The sequence below is a fragment of the Gadus chalcogrammus genome, chromosome 19 (assembly GCF_026213295.1).
Source record: "Gadus chalcogrammus isolate NIFS_2021 chromosome 19, NIFS_Gcha_1.0, whole genome shotgun sequence".
Taxonomy (NCBI): Eukaryota; Metazoa; Chordata; class Actinopteri; order Gadiformes; family Gadidae; genus Gadus; species Gadus chalcogrammus.
In genome coordinates, this window is record NC_079430.1 from 5,715,859 (window position 1) to 5,737,829 (window position 21,971).

At 44.0% G+C, this 21,971-nt stretch overlaps 1 long non-coding RNA gene across 1 annotated transcript in view; it reads left to right on the top strand.

Annotated features, from left to right (window-relative positions):
- Nucleotides 1-20,668, top strand: part of LOC130372634 (uncharacterized) — a 38,438-nt gene extending 17,770 nt beyond the window's left edge. The window contains exon 3 of the long non-coding RNA XR_008893386.1: nucleotides 20,208-20,668. This is a non-coding gene — a long non-coding RNA (uncharacterized LOC130372634). The remainder of the gene's footprint in view (nucleotides 1-20,207) is intronic.
- The last annotated feature ends 1,303 nt before the right edge of the window (nucleotides 20,669-21,971 follow it).

A 21,971-nucleotide genomic window follows, 5' to 3' on the forward strand; every position in this document is an offset into this window, starting at 1 on the left:
TGAATCGTTGTTTGTTGTTGAAGTTGTTAAGTCGAGTTGTTGTCTACTTTCGATAAAAGCGTCAGCAAAATCCCCTAAACATAAATGTAAGCCCCCCACTCAAGCCAGAGATCTGGTCAGCATGTTAAAGACGTAGGCCTCCACCCAACCCAGAGCTGTGGTCTATAGGATATGTTACAGACGTAGGCCTCCACATAACCCGATTAGTTTTATTGACCGATTTTGGAAGTCAGGCAGGGAGAGAGTGAGAGACGCTGTGGAAAGTACACGGTGTGATTTATACCACGATGGGGAAGTGTGTGTGTGTGTGTGTGTGTGTGTGTGTGTGTGTGTGTGTGTGTGTGTGTGTGTGTGTGTGTGTGTGTGTGTGTGTGTGTGTGTGTGTGTGTGTGTGTGTGTGTGTGTGTGAGCCCCGTTATGGAGGAGGTGGTCCCGGACCCCAGATGCAAAGCATTCTCCCCTGAATCCATTATCTCTATCCCTAATGAGAGTACAGGAGGCTGACCCCTGTCTGACCTTGTGTCCTCCTAGAGTGCATTGCTCCGCCAGGAATGCATGCTAATCACAAACAAGCGTTTTCTTTCAGCCGCTCCAGACGGTTATCCTGGCATCGGTTAGCCTTTTTTCAACAACAAAAAGTACAACAGAGTTTGTTTATTGATTATGGCCATTCCCTAAATAAGCAAATCAACCACAAACTTTAATGTTTTTTTGAAAGAGATAGCATTTTTATCCAAAGCCTGCATTTTTGAGATCCAGTTTTCTTTTTAAATGTATCCAAGGCTCAGAGGGTAGTTCGTGGAGGTAGTTAGAATCAGAAGATAGTTTGAAGGAGTGTTGATTAGTTCCTGTGAAACATTGCTCTATTTGAAGTTTTCACACCGCATGCAGGGTTTTATAAGGGAATGATTCAACATTGTTCAAACTGCCTTAGTCACGCAGAGTTCAATGTAGTTCTAACAGCTAGCTCATCGTGGCTTTCTCTGTCTCTTTGAAGCGGCTTGTGTTCATAATCCAACAGTTTAGTAGTCAGCCTTCACATGCAGGCTGTATTTAAACATGTTCAAGCCATCGCACCACAGAGCCAATCCTACTGACACTGAACAGAACACCATTGTATCAACAAATATGGTTGGCTCTGTTTTATATGACTGCTATTACTGCTTTAATGTCTATATATTATGTTCAAGGTTTATGGACATTTTTATAATCAATGGCATCAATTGAGTGTGGATTGTTAGTGATAAACTCCCTTCCAATGTTAATATGAAATGTTTTCAGTATTAACTTGTAAAATATAGAAATATAAACGCTGTACTGCAAAACAATTGGGGAATGTGTGTCTAGTACTAACCACACTATCTAGAGTACGTGTATGTGTGTTTCAACGGTATGTTTATTATGTTCTATGTTTGTGCTTGAATATAAAGACTGTATGTATGCAATTAGACAATTTGTCCTCTTCTTCACTGCCTGCCTCCCTACCTTCATTCTGTCAGCAACCCTGTCACACGTACCTGTAACTCAACTTTACTCGTCACCTGTAGACTTTACCTGAGCCTGTTGATCCAGCCTCAGAACAAACCCATCCGCAGTGGTTCAGAGCTGGTGTCGCTGTTTGAGAACACACTCATTAGCACCACAAAGCGCCCAAACAGACGTAGCGACAAGCGGCGCCAAAATCAGAGAAAGCAGCGTGCAGAGATGAGAGGGATTCGAGGGTAGGACAGTGGAGTCCACAAAGGTAGAAGCAAAAACAAACCCTCCTTTCATTTCTTCTCATCAGACGCTCCTCGTCTTCAGCTGAAGCGAGCGATGGCTCCAGCGACGCAGCTGATGAAACTTAATTTATGAGCGTCGTGTCGGACCCACAGGCCTTCACAGCGCAGAACAAACACTCGCAAGTGCACACATCTACAAATGCCCGGGTTCATCAAAGAGACGGGTCTGCCCCTAGGGAGACGGAGACAGACCGAGAGACAGACAAAGGGGCCGTACCTGCCTGGATCGGCTTTACCTGTCGTGTTGCGAATGGCACTCGCGCGTCTGGTAACGCCTGCTTCAAACGAGACAATCATCAGAAAAATAATTTACATGAGAGAATGAAAAACAAAAATTGGTGACCAACTGGGATCCTTTTGTAGACTTAGCATACTCCTCTTCCCTATTTTCTTGAAGGCTTTCTCTTTGGGTGGCGAGCTTAAAACCACGATTTTCGAATGGTCCCTTTTATTTCAGGTTTATTTGTGTAACTTTTTTGTGTTGCATTGTGGCAGCGACATGTGAACGAAGGGGCCTCTTTCTGGAAGCGTAGGGTTTTCCATCGCTGGCTGCCGGCACGGGACCAGCACCTTATAGACGGCCTCACTCAGGGCTTGCCAATACCACAGAAGCCTTTTCCGTCCATTTAGACTTCTGCAGCCACTACCTAACCAGAACCGTGGGCCACACGCCAGGAGGGAGAGAGGGAGGGAGAGAGGGGGGGAGAGAGAGAATTTGGATCATGGGAAAAATGAATGCAGTGTGACTTATTTTTTTGTAAAACTGTTTTTAAATCTGTGGCACCTATATTGTTAACTTTTTCCATCAAATGGAGATGTGAGGCGCGTTGTTTTAGCTCCCCAGAGATGCCTTAGAGAGATGCATAGTGTACATCTTCCTCCCCGCCCATCCTATTAATAAATGCGATCACGGCATTAAACCTGGGAACCACGGGCATGATGAACGGACAAGTGATCGATCCACATGTTTCATATTTTGTGAAATCAATAACAAATCAGACCCAATGACAGACCTTGGGTCTTTCTCTCTCCTACTTCCCCTTTTCTGTTAATCTTTCTTTCTCTTCTCCTCCCCCTTCTCTGTTCATCTTTCTTTCTCTCTCTTCTCCTACCCCTTCGCTGTTCATTTTGCTTTTCTCCTTCTCCTTCTCTGTTCATCTTTCTTTCTTATCTTCTCCTTTTGTTAATCTTTCTTGCTTCTCTTCTCCTTCTCTGTTCATCTTTCTTATCTTCTTTTGTTCATCTTTCTTGCTTCTCTTCTCTGTCCCCATCTCTAATCATCTTCCTTCCTTCTCAGCTATGTCCCCATCTCTGTTAATCCTCCCTGTCTCGTTTAAATACCCAGCAGCTCATACAGTATGAGTCGTTGTTATTCTTTTCCCCTGAGCCTTTGAAATAACCCAGTTTGACTCGAATGCTTCAAGGGTTCAGAAAGTGTTTTAGAGCCATAGGCATCGTCTGGGCTACAATGAGTTGTTTGATGGCATCATAGCGCGGTGGATTGTTGACTTTATTTTCCCAGGTCCACACACGTGGTCCAGCCGCCATCCGATCAAAATCCGGGGGAACGGAGGTATCACAGTGTCAGGGCTGGGTCAGAGTCTGGGTTGTGGGGGGTTCTGGTGTGTGTTAACTTGAATCCTTCCTGATGCTACTCCTAGAGCTAGAAGTGTGTTGTTGCTAGTGTGTGTACTCCCACACCTGTCCACTTGAAGGTCCCAGGTGGTCACAGCTCGTTATCTGGACACCTGTAGCTCGTTAAAGCTTAAGCCCCAGACGAGCTCCTGAAGCTGAACCCTGGTTCATCTCCCTGGTTCATGTCCCTGGGTCGTGCTTTAGCTGGTCTCTCCCTGTTCTTTGTCTGTTTTTCTTTGTGTTTCGTCAGCCACCTTAAGTTGTACTCCGTTCTGAACATTTAGTGGGTTTGTCTTTGCAAGGATCCTAGTCTTAGGAAATCACAAATTGTTAAACTTTTTTTTGTTGATGAAAATATGATGACAGTTTTGAATGGCAGACTATCTGAAGATACTTGTACATGTAAGAAGGCTATTTAGACACCAGTTAGGCCTATGCCAAGTTTTGCTACGTTTGTAAGCTGGTAACCTATTTTTATATTTGTACAAGCAAAGATTTACATAATTAATAACACTCATAAAACAATATAAATAGATTTACATTTTGCATCATGAACAAAATGTTGATTGGTCAATATGTATCGTGCATAATAAAATTGTTGTTGTATTTTCTTCTGAAAAATGTACTTGCTGTAAGACGCTTTGGATAAAATTGACTAAATGCCCTAAATGTTAATGTAACTGGAAATAATCTTAAAGTGAAGCCATCATTCTGATTGATTTAAATACCTTACATTTATATATATATATATATATATCTATATATATATATATATATATATATATATATATATCTATATATATATATATATATTTTTTTTTTTTTTCAGTGAAGTGTCCGATATAGTGCATATTGTGCAAATTATTATCGCAATTTACCATTTTGAGCACAGAAGATAATCCACACATCCAAAAATGTTTGCTGAAGTTAAATCTTTCACAATCCTGTTTAATCAATATTCAATTATGTGTTGATATAAAATGTAAGCGACGCATTCAATAAAACCACTGTACTGATTTTACATCAATAATTGGCATCATAATATTATACTGTATATTCCAATTATTTATGATATCAAAGTCTTTAAAAGTTATGCTTTGATATAATGCATGTTTGCTGCTTATTATTATCAAGGAATAAATATTTGTTGTGTTCGACATATGACCATGGTTGCTCTCAAAGGACGTCAATTATATTCAGAAATCAACAATTCGTAGACTGGATGAGTAAGGCTAACATTAATTACAGCAAACATGAGCCTTGTTTGGCCTGACTAGGAACCTATCAGGAGCCAGAGGTAGTCTGGACACTGGGATCATGTATTCCTATTGGTTAGATGAGACAAAGTAGGCGGGTCAGGGTTAAACAAGGGGCTTATAAACACTCCTGAGAGATGCAGTAATATTTTAATCCTCATTGCTCATTAGTGTGCGGATAATAATAAATATCCACTTTATTTAAAAAAACATATTTATGAAGTGTATTTGCCTTACAGTTGAGCAACCGCGGACCAATATCTAGAATAAAAAAAGATACCTTTAGTTACGTTACCATAGTTACCGTGAGGGTTGACTTTAGAAACTGTTTCATGGCTCTGTACTAAAAACGGAAACATTAATAAAATAATCACATGCAGATTTTTTACTAATGGTTTCATACCTAAAAGCAGGTTGCTACGGAAGGTTATTTAGATCAAGTCACATTCTGCTTAATGATTCATGCTGTTGTGAAGTCATGGTCTACAAAATACAAAGGGATCTCAAGGTCATGGTGTGTAAAATAATCCTGGGTTTAATTTGCACCACTTTTCATGGTTCAATATACATTTTCACACACAGGGTGAGGGAGCTAACCAAACAGATTTTATTGTATTACAACTTTCACATTTTATACTCTGTGTAAAATCTTTAATAATAAAGTAGTTTATCCAAACCAATTTTTTTTTAATAAAAACTGTTCGACATTAAATATAGATAAACCTCATGAGATAATTCACATGACATAAATAAATAATAAAACATTGCCTATGCTCAGAATCCCAGCGCATCTGTATTAGTCTTGGAAGAACATAGCAGCTAATTGCTCAATGGTCACTGACAGTCCTGTCTCTGCTGAAGCCAGGACTGTGTGACTTCACCGTCTGTAATCCCTGTTTGTGGGGACCTGAGGTAACATCACGGCAGAGAGGAGGAGGAGGTGGTGGATGTCACCCTACCACAATGTTCTCCTCCCCGAACATTAATAATGAATAGGAAGAGCCTAGGAGGTCTGCAGCTCACTCGCTCTCTCGCTCGCTCTTTCTCTCTGTCTCTCGCTCTCTCTTGCTCTCTCTCTCTCTCTCTCTTGCTCTCTCTCTCTCTGTCTCTGTCTCTGTCTCTGTCTCTGTCTCTGTCTCTCTGTCTCCCACTCCCTCTCTCGCTCACTCTCTCTCTCATTATCTCGCTCACTCTCTGTCTCTGGCTTTCTCCCTCACGCTTACTCTGTCTCTCGCTTTCTCTTGCACTCTCACTCTCGCTCGCTCTTGTGTTTGTTCATATAACAGTTTCTTGTGGAGTACAGTAAAAATGTTGTCTGCATGGTAGATTTGCGAAACTTAAGTCGTGTGTATGTGTCCAAGTATATGTATTTCAGAATAACTGGCAATATTAATACTTTAACAGAGAATATATGATAGAATGCAATGTATCCAAAATCACCCTAAACAGCCTTCATAGATATATATTATGTAATGTAACATGTTAGAGCAGTCAGAGTCAAGAATGAGCTTTGTCTCGCGCACACACACACACACACACACACACACACACACACACACACACACACACACACACACACACACACACACACACACACACACACACACACACACACACACACACACACACACACACACACACACGAAAATCAGTAAATTGACATTTGCTTGACTTACTCTGATTCAGTAGTTTAATTCGCCATTCATCATTGGGTGTCCAGAAGGGGAGTTCAATGAGTTAGCATTGGCTAATCTAGGAGCTCTTCTTTTTAATTATTTTCCAAAGATTTCCAATGTTTTGCTGGAGTCGCTTGTGCCAGCAACCACAAAATATTGTTGTTTTATCATTCTTAGCATTATTTCACCTGTAATGAATGCTGTTGACAGATTACCCTAGATTAACCAGCCAGAAGCAGCTGATAATATAAAATCAAAACTCAGAAAATATTGTTCAGAGTGCTCAGAATAGCTAGGGCTATTCCCCACTTTCATGGAGCCTGAGGCGAATAATTGTTTTAGTGTGTACTACACGTGAACACTCCAAAAATAAACAAGATAACACTTTTGGCCGGGATTTATTTGTTTTTATTAGCGGTTTATCTGTTTTTTAGCGTGACGAGATGAACATTTTTGCGATGAAAACAATATCCCGAGTTTGAGATCTCAATCATGGGATATTGCCCAATATCCCGAGAGAGCGAACCAATCAAATGCGCTTTCTAAGGAGGTTCAGGTGTAGCATATACTAAAACTGATTACACTTGCTAGATGACTGACAGCGCTGCACTGAAAAAAAACGTCAGCCCGCACTGTACAAAACACCCGGTTACTGGGAGAGCGGCCCCGCCCTGACTCTGAACACAGTGTGCTACTGGGGAACTTTTATACTGAGGAAAATAAAGTTCAGTCTCTGTGATGCATCATGGACTTGTGGGAAGTGTTTCTGCTGTGCCACATAGTGTTACAAATAATATAGATCCACTAAATAATGAAATAATAGGGATAGATATACATAAGATAAATGTATGAATAATAAAAATCAACTGAAAGAAAAAAATAGTTGTACGTTAAAATTTCGCCTTTTAGGAAGTTGATTTTATCCAACGCAAAAGAAGTGACGCTGAGAACCATTTAGCAATTTTATAATCAAGAACCAGAATTCAATGTGTGTGAAAATGTTTATATTTTAAATATATTTTGAGGAGAAGGTTTGTATAAACATTTATATGCATAAAAGTTCACTATACACAATATTTCAGAAACCACTGATTGGCACATTGAAGTTACCATAGAGGCCCCCGTTTTTATAAACAGGTCACTGATTGGTCCGCTCCGTGAACCAAGTAAACATTCTAACGTCTATACAAGCACACGTCAAGTGACCTTAATATAGGGAACCCGGAGCTGTTTGACAAGCCGGTCTGTGTGTGCCTTCGTTATGCTCTGCATTAACCTGCAGTGTTTACACGGGCTATGAGTCTATTCACTCATCTCTACAGCTCCTCCACAGCTGGTCGTGTTCCCCTCATACCAATGTATGTCCTGTACCCATAGCAACCCACTTTGTCCCTGTCGTTTGTCTTGTCTTTGTTTTACAGCTGGTCTTATCCTTGTGAATCCTCTGCTCTTGTCTCCATCGACACCAAGATTAATGTGCCCATGCAGTCCCTATTAAAGCCCATCTTTCGTATCTTCCTCATTGCGGCTGTGTTGTCTTCATTGTAACACTGGTCAGGTCTGCGTTACACAGCTATCCATGTCCCCATAGAACCACTGATCCTGTCCTCATAATCATTATTTTTGTACCCATAGTTCCCACTAGTTGTGTCCTCATGTTTCTACTCATGTCCCTAACATTGTCAGGGTTGTCCTCTTATTCAGCATTAAAACAAAGCTTTTTATCCCTAAAACCCTGATGTAATGTTCCACAGCATATCAGTTTTCCCCCATAATGGCACCGGGCTGTTGGGATCACAGAGGTGTTACCTCCTTCATCACGGCTTGTCTTCTCGTCATGGTCTCCAAACAGGTCTCTATAAGACATCCTGTCGTAGACATACCCCGGTAACACAGATGGCCGTGTCCCCGTACCACCGCTGTGTCTTGTGTCATGGGAGATGGAGATGAGTAATGGTTATTTTTTACATAATTGCCTCCAATTACACCACAGGGAAAAGTACATCACTCATGGCAGGGGAAACGGTAACTGCTCTGTTTTTTTCCACCTCAGTGCGATCCCTGGTAATGCTGTGGATGCATTAGCCAGGAGCAAGCTATTATTATGCAACGCTGGCAAATGCTTGCGCTGAAGGGCTAGGCTTTCATCACTCAGATTTATGGTCTCTGTGTTGCTATGGTAATTGCCCTGTAGTTTTAATCAGATGAAGTTTGGAATATAAAAATCGGGACCACGCTGAACACTTATTGAATATCCATTACGCAATCTTTGTGTAAACTGATTAATTGGGATCGTTCAACTTGATTACAAGCGGTGGATTGAGAAACTGTGTGTGTGTGTGTGTGTGTGTGTGTGTGTGTGTGTGTGTGTGTGTGTGTGTGTGTGTGTGTGTGTGTGTGTGTGTGTGTGTGTGTGTGTGTGTGTGTGTGTGTGTGTGTGTGTGTGAGAAAGAAACCCTATTAACATTACAAACATCCTACATCCAACATTTTCCCTATATTGGATTTACTTTGTATCTCCATAATCTTAACGCATTTGCCAAAGCTGTCTGTCTGTCTATTATGATATCAATCAAAATAAATGGTTGATTATCTGCACTTGTCTGGGTGAGTGTGTTAATACCACTGCTGTGATTTTGGTTTGGACTGGCCCGGTCTGGTTAGGTTTGGATTGGTGTGGATGTGATATTGGGTTGCATGTCAAATGGCTTCGGTTTGGATTGGTGAGCTGTGGGTTTTGGTTTTAGGTTTGGCTTGAGGAGGGGGGGTTTTACCCGGGAACGGATCTCTGAGCCGTTCCGGGTGCAACAGTGTGCAGCCACAGAACACTGAGTCCACGCAAAGTACCGCTTCGGATTCCTGATGGGTTCATTAGCGTCAGCTTAGGGTGTCCTCATCGTGACACACGACGAAGGCCATGAACACTTACTTAGTTACGTCTGCTGCCCTCAAGTACGGCTCAGATCAGGAGAATCTAAGGGATCCTCTCCACTCGGCCATCACTCAGTCTCTGTGATGTCCCGTCCTAAAGGCGCCGCGTCTGCAACTTTTATTTGTTTTTTTCCGAGCCGCATTGTCTTCGGGGGTACGATACAAACAGATTTAGAGTGACAGGTGAGAGCGAGGCTGTGGCCCCTTAAAGAGAGCGGGCTGAGCGCCATTCCCCAGCCGTCCTTGGGTGATGGGGGGGGGTGGGGGGGGGGGCATCCATCCGCCCCTCCTGAGAGGCGTGGCACGACCAAGTGAAGGTGATGGCGTTATGGATGAATCCTGGCTGGCAGCACAAGGTGACGCTGGCTCCTCCATCATCCGGGGGGGGGGGGGGGGGGCAGACGGCTGACAAGGTCCCCAGAGGAGGGTCCGGGCCTTGGGCAGGGTTCACCCGGCTGACACCCTGTGGATGGGTCCAGGGGCCCGGACACATGATCTAGGATGATGTAGGACGTGTGATGCGTGGGAGGAGATGAGGGAAGGCCATGGTAGACGCCGGGCTGTAGTGAGCCTTGCTTTTTATGAGCAACACGTTGTCCCATATTGAAAAGCAGGGATTGCGACACCGTGAATGCTTGAGATGAGATGACTCTTTGTTCATCCCTCAGTATCACAACAGACCTTCAGGAAAAGTATTCGGCTTAACAGGATGACAAAGCGGGTTTAAAATAATATGCAGAAACTAATATCTCGATACACAAAATGCGAATAGAAAAGATGTACAAGCAATATATAAATGTGAGCAGAAGTAAACATTTTGACTGTATAAATATTGACTTCCAAGTACATATGAATGCTGCAAAACTTAGATACATAAGCAGGTTTGTGTTCCTGGATCCATGCGAACACTGCCAAATCTGCTACAATCAGCGCTCCTGGCACTCTTTATCTCCTTTTTTTTATCCATCTTTACACATATTTTAATATCTATATTTGTATTTCATTATTAATCAATGCTATTTTAGCCTTTTTCAGGCTACTTTATGAATGTTTTGTAACATAGAGCACTCTCAAGAATTATCTTCGTGCAATATAAATGAGATAATTAATATTCTTCTCCTTTTATTAAATTCATAAATTCCCTCGACGTTCTTTCCCACTCGGCTGACCACACCTGAAAATGATCGACCGCCATCTGCCAACCACTAACAGCGGGGCGGGCCTTATGCCGGCCGTCCACCAATCAAAAAGCTGAAACTCTAGACTCAAGGCCGAATATGTAGGTCAGATCGCAGAAACTGAATAGGTGTGAAAACGCACACACACGTCAGGCGCAGAGAGGCGAAAAAAACTGTGGGCTCGTTTTCTCTTCTTCTTCTTCTCCCACTCTCGCTTCACCGGTTCCCTTGTCCCCCACGCGGAGGTAGCCTCCCCGTTTAGCTCACACCCGGGCCACAGTGTAACAGAGAACATGGAGCCCTCTTCTGAAATAAGTTTGGGCAGATGGTGGCTGCTTCTGCTAACACAGGGCCCCTGAGCTGACGAGATTGAAGCCGACAAGGGAGACGGAACAGAGGCAGAGGGAGGAAAGAGACTGGAGGGAGAGAGACAGGGGACAGGTTGGGAGGGGGAGAGAGATGGGGGAGAGAAAGGAGATGAGGGAGAGAAAGGGAGGAAGGAGAGAGAGATGGGAGGAAGGTTGGACGAGAGACGGCCACAGGGTAACAAAACTAGTAATGTCACACAGTGTTGGGCCTAGAGAGTCCTCATAAGCTTTAGTGAATTATTAAGCTTCCGAAAGGTTCTCCCCCAAATTATTTAAAAGCACACAGAGCTGTTCCCGGGAGCCGGACTGGGGACCCGGGGAAAGAAGTGCTCCAAGTTTGGCTCTTAGTGATTCTGGGTGATGGTGTTCTCCCTCTTCCTAAAAGCCCCCTGGCTCTTTATAGACACACTTCTCGGCTAAGTTTGCCCAAAGCCAAATAAAGGAACGAAGATCTGATGAATGCGGGCTGATTGGGTGAGGGTTCCTGGTGTGCAGTTGGCTGAGAAAGCCACGAGCCCCACAGTTATAACGCTTCGATACTTAGTTTAAAATCAATCACCATTGCCGTGTAATACGAAGACGATGATTGCACCGTTGTGACTGTACTTGTCAAGTTTGAAACAAAAAAAAAACAGTTTTGCACTGAATAGTTGTCGGTTACGTGCAATGCGCAGCCGTTGAATGGTAGCCTGATTTCTGTCCGATGCGCTGGTGATGATGGCACTTCAAATTCAGAATACTTCATTAATCCCTGGCGTTTATCGCAATCAAACTGCTTAAGATAAATGGAAATATAGTAGACATAAAAGTAATAATATAATGACACAAATGCGTCGGAAGGAGATGAATACACTTGTATACATAAAAACATAGAGTTTAAAATGAAAATATACTTCAAATGATAAAAAACATAAAAAAACACAAATTCATTATAAGAGTCTCAAGGGTACGTATTGCAGATTAAATTTTGTGATTGAGATTGATTCAGTTTAACAGGCCTTTTCCCATGCTCCAACCCCTTTTGGCTGAGGTGTCCGCGGGTTAGCGCTTGACAGACTGGAATCCACGTTTCCATGCAGTCATTCAGCAGACGCCGTCATCCAAAGTGACTTACGGTGCACACAAGCGAGGCCCAGAACAACCAAAGCATACAAACCGGAATCGGGAAAAGGTCCAAGTACTTTGCGACCCGGTTTTAGAAAAAAACAACTGGATGGAGGAATTCCACGTCTGTATACATCACGCTCGGTCCTCCTCAGAGGAGAGCGGTGGAGGCCCAGGCCCGGGGCCGGGCCTGGGCCTCCACCGCGCCTCCACGGGCCCCACCAAGCCTTCAATAACACGCCGGCCCGGGGCCGCACCACGCTCCTGATTGGTTTGAGTGGAAGCAGATGTGGAGGTTCTGGTTTCTTCACAGAGCAGCGCGCCACATGGAGACGCTCTCCTCTGGAGCGCTGAGGAGAGGGAGGGGAAACATGCACCTGGAACATGGTACGCTCCATTGTATCGCATGGTCGTTTTACTTGGGATGGTCCATTGTATCACACGGTACGATCCATTGTATCACATGGGACGGTCCATTGTATCACATGGGACGGTCCATTGTATCACATGGGACGGTCCATTGTATCACATGGTACGGTCCATTGTGTGACATGGTACGGTCTCGCCGTGCGCCATTTCACGATCCATTGTGTCACATGGTATGGTCCATTGTTTGACTAGGTACAGTCCATTGTATCACATGGTACAGTCCATATTGTGACATGGTACGCTCCATTGTGTCACTTGGTACGGTCCATTGTGTCACTTGGTACGGTCCATTGTGTCACTTGGTATGGTCCAATGTGTCACATGATACGGTCCAGTGTGTTACATGGTACGGTCCATTGTGTTACATGTTACGGCCAGTTGTATCACATGGTACGATACATTGTGCGACATGATATGATCTGTTGTGTGTCATATGATATGATCTAGTGTGTCACATGGTATGGTCTATTGTATAACATGGTACGGTCCATTGTCCCCTTCTATTGAATTACACAGTACACACTCACACACAAAAAAAAACACACACAGACACACACTTGCTCACACTCTCGCTCTCCCCTCTCGATCGTTCTCTGTATCGTTTCCAGAAGGACCCCTCCTCGAGGAAGCTATTTTAGAGGGGGTGCTGATCCTTGAGCAGGATGCCTAACCCCTACCTGCTCCTCGTGACATGTGTTTGAACTGTGAGTCACTGAATGGCAGGGCTTTCAGACTGCAACGTCACATCCCAAAGACCAGCGCCATGTTGGGGGCATCGGAGCATTGGAATGTTAATGTTGGAACTAACGTAGGTTTGGTCATGTTTTAGTCATTCATCTTAACTTAAAGTCATCTGTCATCCTGTGTTTTCCATTTGAAACGTGGCAAAACAAAGTTATACTTTGTGTATGTTGGCTTAGGATTTTCCAGTACTACTACGACTCCATCGCCTGCTCTTAATGAGGCAATGATGTATCCAGCACAAAAATTCCCATGATGCATTCTGATGCATAAGCCCTATAGCATCTGCTAGCTAAATGATTAAATGGTGAATCTATTATAAACAAGGAGGAAATGGTTCACCTCCATCTTGTAAAGAACCTTCTAGCTCTGGGGAAATCCAACACCAGCGAGCCACATGCACCCCTACGCCTTCATGATGCCTCGCCATCTGGGTTTTATATGTGTGCACGTGGGCGTGCACCGCACACGCAGGTTAAAGGTCGCTCAGGGTTGGTGGCCGCCGCCGCTGCTGATTGGCTGGTACAGTTGAAAACATCTGTGGCGACAACGCATGGCAGGGAGGCCGATGGAGAGGTTCAGGAAGGACCTGAACACCAAGACGCTGTTGCTCACGCACGGACACACACACACACACACACACACACACACACACACACACACACACACACACACACACACACACACACACACACACACACACACACACACACACACACACACACACACACACACAAATACCCACACAAATAACCACACACAACAATACACAAATACACACAGACACACAAAAATATGCGCACACACACGCAGAAATACACACTCGCACACAGTTTTGCAGGTTCTCAGGTTCTCTTTGCAGGTTGATCACCTGTTCATTCTTTTTGACTCCTACTTGCTCGGGGATGCCCACAGGTAGACTGCGGACATTGGGGTTCAAGCCAAGAACCTTGTCCTCCTTGGATGAACGTACATACTATTCGGGTGTGAGCGATGCCCCGTTTAACCATGCAGATTGATGACAATTACACATCAGTCGTGCAGTGTTAGGTTTCCCATGGGGAGAGGGTCTTGAGGATACTGGCCCCCCAGCCCTTTAATCAAAGCAGTCTGGTGGGCCCCTGCAGCACAACCTGACACACATGGAGTAGAGAATACTAGCGCTCTCTCTCTGTCTCTGTCTCTGTCTCTGTGTGTGTGTCTAGCAAGCATTCATGATATCAATGGCATGGTCGGAGACCAGGAAGTGGACTTGGCGTTACTATGGAAACATTGCACACAACAACTCAATGGATGTCTGTATATTCCTGAAGTGACCTCCAGTTTCATCATTGGGATAGCAAATATATTTGCATATTTGCATATATACTTGCATATATTTGGTTGATGCTTTTAACGCACGCAAACAATTCCGTGAGGACAGACATTCTTACCATGGGGATTTCAACCCCTCACCCTGGCAATGTTAATGCCTTGCTCTGCCAGTCTGAGCCAGACGGGATCAGAGACTATGTTAATTCATTTTTGAAATAAGAATGTAAATATGAAGTCATTGGGGATTGGTTAAGAATCAACACTTCTTAGGCATTCTAATTATTTACAGTTGTTTGTTTATATCGGTAGAGCCTTTTATACTTCGATTGTTCTCTATTATCGGAGTCTGTGTCATTGTATTAGCAGACAGCGTGTTTAACACATGCAAGTACAGTATGCCTTCAATGTGTTCAGTTCCCTACGTTGTACTGCTATCAAGTCCAACTTAAGGCCCCTAGTGACCCTGAAAAGAACAACCAAAAGCTGTCACCCAACGGTAAGGACAAAGTCCTCCCTGGTGAACCTAAGGCAACCACTAGAGTTCCTCGTCACCTCAAACAACAGCTGCTTGATCCAGAAGATGCTCTATTTACATTGCTTCAAGGCAACCAGTAACTTAGCAACAGAGTTTTGGTTTTCCACAAAAGACCATACCTTAACTGTAAAGATGATGCTATATAATGTATAGAAAGCATATAACCTGTGTGTGTGTGTGTGTGTGTTTGTGTTTGTGTGTGTGTATGACAAATATATATTGACACGTAACAATATGTTTAATAGTAGAAATTGGCCTACCTTGGTAAAAACGTATTTTCAGTCCATCTGAAAGTACAACCTAGGTAAGAGGAGAAACAAGGTTCCTGAGTCCCTATGATTCATTGTACCTTCTAGGCCTTGAGTTGAACAACTAAGCTCTCTGACCGCTCATAAGGTTGCCCTGACCTTCAGAAGGAGGCGGCGCGCTCCGTCTCGCCGTATCAACAACAGGATGTGAGGTGCTCCGAGGCAATGAATAACCAAGATGATTGAGATATCTCAGAGCTCAGAGATGAGTTGCCCCGGTGCTCGTCCCTCCCTTTGGTCCGTTTCGGAGAATGAGGTTGGAAGTGTCCGCAGCCCTGAGACGTCTGGGTGTTAAATGTTCTCCTGCGTGTCCGTGGCCCCCTCGTCAGACCGCATGTGATGAGTTTGACAGACGTACATACGCACACATTGCACACACACGCACACACACACGCAGACGCACACACGTTACATCCGGGAAACAGGATGTTAACAAGATGTTAACCCCCTCCCCCCCATGCCCACACTCAAACACAAATATTGGCAGAGGAAGCACTTTATGATAGTGGCATATTGAGAGGATGGACAGATGGGTACTGCCATCGTTGGACTGTTTTGTTGATGGATGAATCATGGATGGTTCTCAAGATGGAGGGATGGATGCTTTAAAGATGGAGGGATGAATTGTTATCAAGATGGAGGGATAGATGGTTTAAGGATGGAGGGATGGATGCTTTAAAGATGGAGGGATGAATTGTTGTCAAGATGGAGGGATAGAGGGTTTAAGGATGGATGTTTTAAAGATGGAGGGATGAATTGTTGTCAAGGTGGAGGGATGGATGTTTTTAAGATGGAGGGATGAATGGTTGGTTATTGGGATGGATGGATGATGGATAAATGAGTGGCTGGATGCATTTTCATGGATGAGTTTAGAAGTGGATAGGGGGGTGACGAGGTTATGTATTAGGATATATAGATATAAATATACAGATGAAAGGGTAGATACAAGGTTTTTTGGATGGTGTTAAACGTATTATCAACCATTTGAACCATTTATCCAGAGTTAAAGCCTCTTTATGGAGTGAAAGAGTGTTAGATATTAGATGGTGTGAAGGTCTTTGCCCACACAGTCACTCTGCTGTGGTTTTTCATGGTCTTCCTCCACTGGGAGGCGGCCATGAGGTATCGTTGAGTGGCTCATCCGTCTTCCACTGTCACTTCCTGTTGGACTTCATTCATTCATTTATTTATTTATGACATGTCTGCCAGGGGTATATTGTGGGTCATTTTGTGTGAGTGTTTTTGTGTGTTTTTGTACTACATATGCATGCATACATATGCCAATGCATGGGTTTGAAAAGGTAATGTTTTTAGAAATGTGTGCATTTGTACCAGAGAGGGAGAGGGAGGGAGAGAGAGTGAGGGAGAGAGACGGGGGGAGAGTGCGAAAGAGGGAGAGAGCGAACACAGCCCAGCCTCCCGGTCCGTGTGTTAGCAGTGGTTGTCATGGCGCCTCATCTCTTCCCTCCTCCTCCCTCCTCCATCACCTCAAACAGAGCTGTCACACTGATGGCATTATCGTGGAGCTGAAAATTTTCTCTGAATGACTCTTATGTATGGACATTACAGATAACGCTATTATCTATGAAGTATAACTTAATATCTGGAGACGAGGTGCAGATGGAGTGGATGCTAGTTTAAGAAGAACTTTTTTGGATCATACACATGAGCAGCAAATATGCATGTTTAAAAACGAAGGCCGGAACAGCTACACAGGCAGTCTATACGAGTTTCCGTCTTGAATTACATTTCTGCTCGAGTCTGAATCAAAACAAAACACATTGAGGGTTAAGTAGGTAGTTTGATCAGGGGCACCTCGACACTCGGCGAGGAGGAGCCGGTGATCGAAGTAGCAACCTTCGGGTTACCAGCCAACCCGCTCTACCACACACCGCCCCTCTCTTTTCTCCTTGTGCTTAAATGTGCAATTAAAGTTTCCTCTGAATGTTTTTATGGATCTTCTGTTAGAGCTTGATATGTTCCTCAGATCTATACGAGTGTCTGTCGTGCGTTGATGTGGATGCCTGCGTTTAATTTATTTTCATTAACTTAACAGTGGGAGCTTTGGAATAACAGTTCTTCATACTTCTTCGAGTGACTCACCGACGCTCGTCTGTTGAAGGCTGTTAGAGATATATTTAAAATGAATGACCATTTGAGAAAAGAGCTTTAATTTTACCTTCATGGCCACATGTCGTACCATAAACACCTTGAACAAAGTGAGCTCACTTCAATACGGCAGGCTAAAGCGAATTCAGACGAGGACGGATCGTCGAAACTCATAACACATAAAATGGCTGTTGTTGAAGGCGCCAGGACAAAATACAAAAATCCATATCTTTCACTTTGGTACCATTGTCCAACGGGCGAGCGGTGGGCATGAGAACGTTATGGAAGCCTCGTTCTGGAATCCAGTCACGTAACGCTCTCTTTCAGTGGAGCTCGGGGTGGAAGAAACTCAGGATTTCCTAGTGCTGGCTGAATGGGCCACGCTCAACAGATTAATTTGCGACAGGGGACGCTCCATTCTTTTCAAAAACCAGGGGTGTAGAGACCAAAAAAATACACATCGTCGTGTTGAGAGAGCAGCCTGAGAAAGCCTCCCCCAAACCCCCCCCCCCCCCACCCCAAACACACACACACTTTTGCCACTGTGGATTCAGTGATGTTCTTTCTTTACCTGCATGTCAGTGTTGATCATCACAGAAACACTAAAGCAATGTTTGGTTTAATTAATAGAAATGCCTCGCGTTGCCTTTGTGAGCTGTGTTATATTTCACAGTGCGCTGTTAGCTACGGAGGGCTTCAGCAGCTGCTATGAATACACCCAGTTAGCAGAGATATAATTTCAGCTTGATAATTAGCATCATAGTTGACCTTTTGTTGTCGTGTCGTGCTTTGTGCATGAATTCATTGACTGATGGTTCTGTTCAGCAGGGGTCAATGTCAGCCTCTCTGTCTTTTCGTTGGACAGATTTCCAGTTACAATCTTTACCCATTTAGGTGGATTTGAAAAGATGTCTGAGCAAGAAGCGAAGCGAAACACAAGGCTTTTGATTTCGGGTGACAAAAAAGTGATTCAAATCATTTCAAATCGAGCACATAACCTCTGTAGTTGACAGGCGTGTGTGTGTGTGTGTGTGTGTGTGTGTGTGTGTGTGTGTGTGTGTGTGTGTGTGTGTGTGTGTGTGTGTGTGTGTGTGTGTGTGTGTGTGTGTGTGTGTGTGTGTGTGTGTGTGTGTGTGTGTGTGTGTGTGGAGGGACTGCAGAATATAGATTTTGGGTGTAGCGTAAATCGATTAGTGTTTCTGTCTGTATGTCAGTCAAACCATCTCTAGAAACCCCACAAATGTCTTCCTTTCAAACATAGGGAATTATGCAGAGTATTTATTGAACAAAATACATTTTACTCGTCAAACTATATGGCAAGGAGAAAGCAAAGCTGGAAGAGGAGGAATCGCTCTCTTGTCCTCCCGCCCTGAAAGTCATTTATTCTGAGGGTGAGAGAGAGAGAGAGAGAGAGAGAGAGAGAGAGAGAGAGAGAGAGAGAGAGAGAGAGAGAGAGAGAGAGAGAGAGAGAGAGAGAGAGAGAGAGAGAGAGAGAGAGAGAGAGAGAGAGAGAGACTGGTGGGAAGGCAGGATGAAAGGGAGAAAGAGGGGAAGAAATAAAGAGAAGGTGGTGTTGGATGCGAGGCATAGCATTGCGGCAGAGGTGAGGAGCGGGAGGAAGAGAGGAAGTGAGAGAAAAGGATAGGGGGACAGATCTGGCTGCATTGGGTGAAACAGAGGAAGCGATGGATAGGGAGGGTGATGGACAAGGGGCGAGGGAGAGAAAGGCAGAAAAGTATGTTGTTGGAGGAGAGAGAGAGAGAGGGCGAAAAAAAGTGAGTGACTGAAGTGTGTGGCGTTCTATTTGTGGACACGCACAGGCCCCGGTGGTCTTGAAGGGGGGAAGGTATTGATCGTACGGGTGTGTGACGCTGATGGTCTCTGACAGTGCGGCGTGCCAACCCGTGCTTGAATCCAGGAGCAGTGTGTACCCCCTACCCTCCTTCCCCAGGGTCGGGGGTCCCTCTGGGTCCAAAACACTACTTCACACACCACACTGCCCTACCTCGTTTCCAAGTCAATCGGATGAACAGTTGAGTATTGAAGGACAGATATCCATTCAGAGACTCCTCTTGATGTATATATGTATATCAAATGTCTACTATGAAAACTATTGCAGAATCTTATACTTAGGATATTATTTTATGCTACGAAAAGTACACAACCCAAAATAGTTTTGTGTGCCAATTATAAATAATAATAATTAATCAAATATCGAATGGTATAGATTTTGTATGAAGCCTCTGACGCTTTAACATCTAACTTTTTATGGCTCAAAACAATTTGCGCTTCTATTTCCGTAACCGATGCGCCATTCCGACAACCCGGGCAGGAGATGTTGCTTTTTGTACGTTCCTGCGAAAAACAGACACGCTGACACGCTGACTCTCAATGTTTCCGAACACGTTTTATGTCAACGTTTCTCGATATTTGTATGACAACTAAAGGGTTTTATCTGCTGCATACACACGCTTGTTTACGACCTATGACCAGAAAGTGTTAAAGCATCTGCCGTCGATCCAAGCGGGAGCTAGGATCACTTTGTGTGGTTTGTCTGCCTTTGCGTTCCATGTTATGGGCATGGAAGACACCTAGCAGACTCCAACTTTTTCGGACTCCTCCTTCTCCACCTCAACCAGACAAACCTGAGAATCATCCGAATCCCACTTCCTGTTTATATACTCCTGCTTCTCAATAATTTATTGCCAGATCGCCAAACGGTCGACCTCTGTTGGTACTGTTCCTGGTTCCAATGTATCTTTGTTCTTGTACTCAAGTCTATCGGGTTCTGACCTTCTGCTCCAATCCAGACCATCTCACTACCACAGCGCTTTTCCTACAGGTTGCCTTCCTGGTTCCTACTCCGACCCGGCTGGCCTCCCGCATCAACCAGCCTCTGCTCCGTTCCCATCAAATAAACATTCAACCCTCGTGTGTGTTATGCATTTGGGCTCCCCGAACCTCGTGCTGTAACAGAAGGTTCGTACATGACTGGATGTATACGTGATGGAGCACACACACTCCATCACATTTATATATCCAGTGTCGGTGGCCACTCTCTCCACCCTCAGTCTTCGACACAAGACAATCAGGTGTAGAAATGAAAGTTCTAAGTTTCATGCAGGTTGTGTAAACTTTCAGCTTCCTTCTATTATTTCTCTTGTGCAAACAAAAAAAGTGATTTAAACTTATCAAACCACTATTGTGAAATATGTCACCAGATTGCTACATCAGTCTGTGTGCTCTTTATAATATTGACACAATTTAGATAGAAATTGCAATCACTTTGCTAGAACTATTACACTAAGGTTCAATCATGAAATGAATAAAGAAATAATATATAATGTACAAATGCAGATATTTGGCAACAAAGTGGTTTCTTGCACTTCGCCATTCAATATGCGACTTTGTATGATGCGATGATTACCTACTGATGCATCTTTTACAAAGCCATGTTCCTGCTGACGGTATTCACCAAGTTCTCTCTGAAAGACCTCAAGTGGCTTATTGACGTAACTGGGATGTCATTTCTCTAAGTGTCTTCTTAATGTGTTGGGTCTCATACTGTCAAGTGTGTTCAGACATGAAAATACACACTGTTCTCTCCTCATCTCCCCCCACATTCGATGTGAACCCAAGAGAGCGATAGGCTTCGTGATATCTTCATGACTTGGTTTTTGGTTCATTCCTGTCACTTGTCTGGTTTGTCTCTGGAGCATCATCTGTTTTTATTTTGGTCCATCTCTAATATCTCTCCATTATTTAAACCTACAGACTCTGTCTGAATGAACACCATTGCTCACGTGAAAGCATAGTCGGTTTATTGTTCCGCAGTGAAATACATTCTGACATCAAAACATGAGTTCCAAACTAAATACCCCCCCCCCCCCCCCAGGTCAGCCGGGCCCCCCTCTGTCATGCCTCTGGGGGTTGGGGGCGTGCTTCACACTTTGAAAACTCTGGATCTGGATTTGTGGAAGATAACCCCAAAAAGTCGATAACATACGAATGCTGATAATACGTAGGATTTAAATACTTATATTAAAAAAACCTCCCCTATTAGCAAAGTCCCAGCGTGGCTGTTCCCTCACTAAATATAGACAATATGTAGGAGGAGAGGAAAACAAGCATTTGTCAAGTTTCTATACACAAACACACAAATACTGTGTGCTGGTGCGTGTGCTCCATCACGTTGACGTCCAGAGTTGGTGGCCACTTGCTCTACCCTTCAACCCTCAGTCTTCAACACAAGCCAATCAGGTGTGGACATGCAAGTTCCAAGTTAATTATGGGAAAATGTATGTTTGTACAGTGTACAAAATGAAGAAAGAACACAGGAGCTTCTGTAGCTTGTGCATGTGCGTGTGCGTGTGCGTGTGCATGTATGTGTTCGAGATAAAAAAATATGGTTTGGTTGTTCCCCTCCCCGGCGCTCAACAGGAAGTCCTTCAACAACGAGGTAGAACAACGAGGTAGAACCGGGTTGAATGACGACGTTGAGATGTGACATTATCCTCGGGGTCCCAAATATTACACGCAAGGTTTGTTTTATTGTGAAGGCTGTGAGGCGCCACTTGGAAGACGTTTAGTCTGACATCAGGGTGCT